The 6,906-nt window shown below is 51.7% G+C and overlaps 1 pseudogene; it reads left to right on the plus strand.

Moving 5' to 3' along the window:
• Positions 1–3,309: 3,309 nt before the first annotated feature.
• LOC102417394 lies at positions 3,310–4,415 on the plus strand (annotated as a pseudogene).
• Positions 4,416–6,906: the final 2,491 nt, after the last annotated feature.

Consider the following 6,906-nt stretch of genomic DNA (forward strand, 5'->3'; position numbering starts at 1 on the left):
CCCACTAGGGGCCCGGGCCAACACAGTCCCACTGTGGCGCGGGGAGGAGATCAGCCACCCTTGCCTCTGCCCCCTTCCTCCCCCCAAACACACAGCGGGCGGCGGGGCTCCCGCCTGGGCCGGGCCAGGGCCCACGACCAGAGCCACCCCACTGACGTTCTCGCTGGTGTTTGCGCGCCACCTGGCAGCTGTTTTTATATGGTCTTTCCCTTGCTGCGGGGTGGCTGCCTGGCTAGGCCCTGGAATTCAGTTCATTCTGGAAACCTTTTGCTACTCGGGTGCCACTGTGTGTGAGTGTGAGTGTGTGTGTGTGTGTGTGTGTGTGTGTTTGTGTGGCAGGGGTGCGGGGGAGGGGAGACGGAGGGACCCCGAGAGAAACTCCCCTGTCTTCCTGTTTCTTAAAGGAAGGGCGCTAGTCAGAGCCACTACAGATCCTTTGCGTTTTCTGGTCAATGGACTGGCCTGGCCCGCATACCCCCATGTCCTGTCCTGCCAGACTTTCTTGCAGAAATACCTCCACCCGAAGAGTTCTTCACCTTTGTTTTAAAAAAGAGAAAGAAAGAAAGAAAGAAAGAAAGAAAGAAAGAAAGAAAGAAAGAAAATGACATCAACAAAGGAGCAAACGAAACCCAGGCCCTCCCCATCCCCTGCAAGCCCCCAGTCAACAAACAGAACTCCAGCTGCTCTCCTCCTACCGCATGCCCTTACCAGAGTCGCTCACTGTCTTAGAAATACCTTGGGGGCCCGCTCAGCGACTGACTCCTGTCCGCCCACCCCCCCCTCCGCCCTCCTCTGCCACAGTTCGGTGCCTGGAACCAACCCGATATTCTCCTTTCCTTCCTTAAGTGACTATGCCGCCACCGCAGCCGCTCAGGAGAGCCAGAGAAAATATTCCAAAGTGGCCAGATGGCAAAAAAGACTCCAACTGGACAGAAAGATTGAGGGGGTGGGGGTGGGGGGAGAGACGACGACGACGAGGGATGTCGTAGAAGCAACAATCTTGACAGGACCTTTCAAAGGTGAAGATGTCCTCATTCCTCACATTCCTATGATTGCAACGGATATGCCATTTCAATTTCAGAGACTGCAATTCCCAATTCGATTGGCGTTTGCAATCACCATCAACAAAGCTCAGGGCCAATCTTTAGAATTGTGCGGTTTAGATCTAGATGCGGATTGCTTCTCACATGGACAATGAGATGTTGCGTGTTCTGGGGTTGGCAAACCAGACAATCTCTATATCTGCACAGACAATGGAACAACACAAAATGTTGCATACCCACAGGCATTGTGAAATTAAGCGTATTAGAAACGTGTGCTTTCTCTTTTCTTACTTTTCCATTTAACCAGACTGAGCCACAGCAATGTGTGCCTGGGTACAGCATATATATATATACTTCCCTTAGCCTGTTTGGTTCAGTCCATTGAGCATTGGCCAGCCTGTGGACCAAAGGATCCCAGGTTCAATTCCAGCCAAGGTCATGGACCTTGATGGCAGGTTCTTTGGGCCCTTGCCCTGGTCTCAGGCAACCAATTGACGTGTTTCTCTCACATTGATATTTCCCTCTGTCTTGCCCTGTCTCCTCCACTCTTCCTAAAAATCAATGGAAAAATATCCTCGGGTGAGGATTAACAGAAACAAATATATGTGTGTGTGTGTGTGTGTGTGTGTGTGATTTTAGGAAAGGAGGGAGAAAGGGAAGGAGAGAGAGAGAGAGAGAGAGAGAGAGAGAGAGAGAGAGAGAGAGAGAGAAAGAAAGAGAAATACCTATCGGTTGCCTCCAATACATACTCCAGCTGGGAAATGAACCTGAAATCTGGGCATGTGCCCCAACCTGGAAAGGAATCAGTGACCTTTCAATGCATGAGATGATGCTCAACCAACTGAGCCACACCAGCCAGGGCTCTGTTGCTTCCTGTCTGTGCCCTGATTGGGGATTGAACCCACAAACAGTGGCATAAGGGAAGACGCTTTCGCCAATGAGCCACTGGTCCAGGGCCAAATTGATTGATTTTGTACATTTCATGGACAAGGCCTCATCCAGATTTACCTCATTTCAAACACACATACTACAGTGTGCTCCCGCTCTGCCCCAACACTTTCTTGTCATTCATATGGTGAGTCACACTAAAATCCACAACCACATGACATTGCACCAATGTTCCCCACACCCACCTGCTTGTTGTCTTTGGGCTTTCTTGTGAATATATATATACATAGGCAGTGGCAGATGTGGTCCATGTTAGCGTTTATTGCCACTATGGCTTCCTGGCTTTGTTGCTTTGTTTGTATGCCTTAGAAATGCCCCGTCCCTATGTTGAAAATAATAGATTTGGGGTGGTGGGTGGTAGTGGAAGGGGGGAACACAAAGGAAACCCAAAGAGAAAGAAACCGGGGGGGTTTTGTGGGGGAGGAAAATGGTGACATAAAGAGGCTTTATACTTTGGGCGCTGTATTCAGGTGATGTTTTGTTGAGTTGTACACTTGAAAAACTTGTATGTATGTGTGTGTGTATGTGTGTGTGTGTGTGTGTGTGTATGTATGTGTGTGTGTTTGTGGTGTGTGTGGTGTGTGTGTGTTTTCTTGGAGTTTCATACAATTAACCTGAGAAACACTCAAACCTGTAAATAATTTCTGTGATGAGTTTATTTGAACCAGACTTTCGGCTACTGCCGGGAAGCAGAATCTCAAGGAATTAAAAATCTATTCCTTTCAAGGCAGGGAGGAGGCCTTTCCAAGGCCTAGATAACAAAATCCGGGGGCCAGACCAGGGGTGAAGTATAAACTTAAGTCATCACATAGGAGTTTAAAATCACCCGGCCTCTGCATAGATACACAGCACAGCAAAGCCCAAAGTCCACAAGCATGTCTTTGACCTATTTTTATAAATCACCATCCAAGGATGAGACTTGTAAGTGGTTTCAAACACTGTTCTACACTCTTTCCTGCTATTGACCAGTGGGTTTCCATGAAATCCAGTGATGATAGATGAGGGAGGTGGGAGAAAGCAAAGGGGAGGAGGCTGGGGGTTGGTAAGCTGTAAAATGATAGTGAGTGGTCAAAAATTAACATGATAACAGTCACAATGTGGAAATTTGTAGTCTCTTCCCTGGGACTCTGGGTTGTGCCTCAGGGGCACTGGAAAAAAGGGAAGTGACTATTTACCTCTTGTCATTCACTAGTACAAAGATATGTGACCAGCCCTAACCGGTTTTGCTTATCTGGTGCCCGCCCAGGAACAGCTCTGGTGCTGTGTGGGAAGTGAAGGACCTGGTGCCTCTGCAGGGGCTCGATCCAAGGCCGATTCGGGCCCCACCATGGCCGACAAAATCCACATGTCACTGGATGACATTAGGCTGGACCTGAACCAGCAGGGTGGCCATGGCGGGGCCCGTGGCTGCGGCGGGGGCGGGGCAAGGACCTAGGTCGGACCGAGGCCTGGCCGCCTCCCAGGGAGGCCGGGGTTGTGGAGCGCAGGCCGCCGCACCATAGCGCAGGGGCGGCGGGCTGTTCCGGAACCGGGCTGCCCTCGGCCGAGGCAGGAACCGGCCGGCGCCCTACCACAGGCCGAGACAACTTCCCGACGAGTGGCAACACGACCGCTTCCGCAGGGCCTTCGGCAGGGGCGCCGGCCTGATGACCGGTGGGAAGCTGTTGTTGTCCAACCTGCACTTCGGAGTGTCCGACGCAGACATCCAGCAGCTGTTTGCGGAGTTCGGGCCTCTGAAGCAGGCCGCTGTCCATTACGACCGCTCTGGCCGCAGCCTGGGAACAGCCCACGTGCACTTTGAGCGGAAAGGGAGACGCCCTGGAAGCCAGGGAACAGTACAACGGCATCCCTTTGGATGGCCGTCCCCTCCACATCCAGTTCCTCACCTCGCTGATAGATACGAAGCCCAGGCAGGTACAGAGTGTCAACAGAGGCTGGGTGACTACAAACCGAGGATCTGGAGGCTTTGGCGGCGGCACTCAGGGCCGTGCCCGCAGAGGCAACCAGCGTACAGGCAGGCGCACTGGCCGCCATTCAAAGCGACAGATCTCGGCGGAGGAGCTGGACGCCCAGCTGGACGCCTACAACTCGATGAGGGGCCCCAAGCAGTTGGACGCCAAGCAGGACGCTTACAGTGCGATGAGGGGCACCCAGCAGTTGGAATCCCAAAAGGGCGCTTACAACTCGATGAGGGACACCAAAAGTATGAATGCCTATTTGGGCGCTTACAATGCGATGAGGGACACTAAAAAGTTGGACCCCCAGAAGGACGCTGACAGCTGCATGAGGGACACCCCTGAGTTGGACACCCTACTGAACACTTACAACGCTATGAGGGACACCGAGGATTTAGATGGCCAAATGGATGGCGCGGAGATGGATGCCCTGCTGGACAATTACGATGCGATGATGGACACCAGCTAAAGCACCAGGAAGTCAGTGTGTGGGAGGATGGCCAGGGACCTGTGGCCAATGATGGAGTTGTTTCTTCTGTTTTGAAATAGGATTTAAAACTCATGTAAAGGTTTTTCATTAACTTTTATTTTATTAAATATTTCTGAAAAAGACCTGTTTTGTACCGAGTCATTTTGGGGATACATTTTACTGGTTGCTGTTTTCAACTTGGCCATAATCAACCGAAAGGGCGTAGGAAAAACAAACAAACAAACAAACAAACAAAAAAAACTCGTTCCGAGTAGGAGGGCCCTCCCGCGGTGAGCCTTGAAGCCTAGGGCACAGGCCCAGGTGGAGCAGCTGCAGGTGCAGATCTTGGTGGTAGTAGCAAAAATTCAAAGGAGAACTTTGAAGGCTGAAGTGGAAAAGGGTTCCATGTGAACAGCAGTTGAACATGGGTCAGTTTGTCCTGAGAGATGGGCGAGCGCCGTTCCGAAGGGACGGGCGATGGCCTCCGTTGCCCTCAGCTCATCGAAAGGGAGTCAGGTTCAGATCCCCGAATCCGGAGTGGCGGAGACGGGTGCTGCGAGGCGTCCAGTGTGGTAACGCAACCGATCCCGGAGAAGCCGGCGGGAGCCCCGGGGAGAGTTCTCTTTTCTTTGTGAAGGGCAGGGCGCCCTGGAATGGGTTCGCCCCGAGAGAGGGACCCGTGCCTCGGAAAGCGTCGCGGTTCCGGCGGTGTCCAGTGAGCTCTCGCTGGCCCTTGAAAATCCGGGGGAGAGGGTGTAAATCCCTCCCCGGGCCGTACCCATATCCGCAGCAGGTCTCCAAGGTGAACAGCCTCTGGCAAGTTGTAACAATGTAGGTAAGGGAAGTCAGCAAGCAGGATCCGGAACTTCGGGATAAGGATTGGCCCTAAGGGCTGAGTTGGTTGTGCTGGGACCTGAAGCAGGGCTAGGCGCGCGCCTTGGCTGGACGAGGCGGTGCCGCCCCACCCCAAGCCCGGGCCCGCCTCTGCGGCCCTTCCCCTCTGGAGCCCTGGCCTCCAGCTTTCTCCCCGCCCCCCATGTCGCTCTCCCTCGGCTGGGGACGGGGTCAGGGCGGCGTGTGGGGTTGGGGCGGCGCAGCTTACCTTTGCTCCCTTTTATAGCACAGGAACGTGGTGGATGGAGCCAGAGACCCACCAATCAGCCCGCCCCAGAACTGAAGCGTTGTCACCCGTTGGGGGTCAAGTTTAGGGTGGGGGTGCTCATGCCCCAGGCTAGATCCCCCACAGGACACGCCCTTCAGGTGGCATTCACCAAAAGCATCTCAAGAAAAGGTTCTCTTGAACGTGTCTGCGATGCTTGGTGTGCTTGACCGTGGACTCTAGTGCGGGCTCCTCAGAGCCGTGACCTGTGAAGAGTGTGTGTGTGTGTGTGTGTGTGTGGGGGGGGTATTTTATTTTATGTTATTTTATTATTTCTTTGCTCATTTCTCTTCATTCATTGCAATTGACTCTATTTCTCGGCAATGAATGGTTACAAACATCGTTCCCATTTGTGTTTTCTTTTTTATCAGTAGAATTTCTGGATTTTAAGGACTATTTCAGTGCTTATCGTTGCCTGTCACATATCTGCCTGTCCTTTCCATCCATGGCAAATGGATGCCTTCAAGCCTAATGAATTTATTAATAAAAGTTAAAAATGATCTTAACCACGTGCTTCATTTTAAAATTGACATACAACGCTATAGAAGCCCTGTTCACTGTCTCTGCTATCCAGGTTGTCAACTGTCCTTGAACACATCTAGCAGTGATGGTGTGTGGTGTGAGGTAGGGCTTTACCTTCGGCATGGTCTGGTGTGTGTGTGTGTGTGTGTGTGTGTGTGTGTGTGTGTTTATCTTGGTTTTTCAACCTCCAATGTATGGAGAGGCTGTCCTAGGTCAAGAATGCCGGTAACCACACACCTGGGCTCCGGTGGGCCCAGGACAATCCACAAGGAAAAAATCTCCTAGGCGCCCGTCACTCAGCAGATATCTTGTTAGCGGACCTTGTGCTCTCTACTGCACCCGTGTGTAGACACAGGAGACACTGGAGAAATAAAAGAAAGGAATTCAAACATAGCACTACAGAGAGCCCTCAACATACCGGACAAGAGAGCAGGAAAATAAAAGAGGAACAGAGGATTCCAAAAAACTCAGAAAGCCATAACATCGCAAGCACACTTAACTGGCCATAATCTATTCAAGATAAATAGATGGGAAGATCCATTTGAAAGACAAACGGAGCCTTTATGGTGTGGCTCAGTAGGTGAGAGGTCATGTCATGCAATGGAAAGCTGAGGGCTCCATTCTGGGTCAAGAGATTCCTGGTCAAGGTCACATAGGTGGTTTCACATAGCAGGTTCTATCCTGACTCTGGGCAGGGTGCATGTGGGAGGCAACCAATCCATGTTTCTCTTACATCACTGTTTCCCTCTCTCTCTCTCTCACTCACATTCTCCTGTTCGTGGCTGTGATGCCTGGTATTCATTCCTCAAA

Source organism: Myotis lucifugus, unplaced genomic scaffold (assembly GCF_000147115.1).
Source record: "Myotis lucifugus unplaced genomic scaffold, Myoluc2.0 scaffold_6991, whole genome shotgun sequence".
Lineage (NCBI taxonomy): Eukaryota > Metazoa > Chordata > Mammalia > Chiroptera > Vespertilionidae > Myotis > Myotis lucifugus.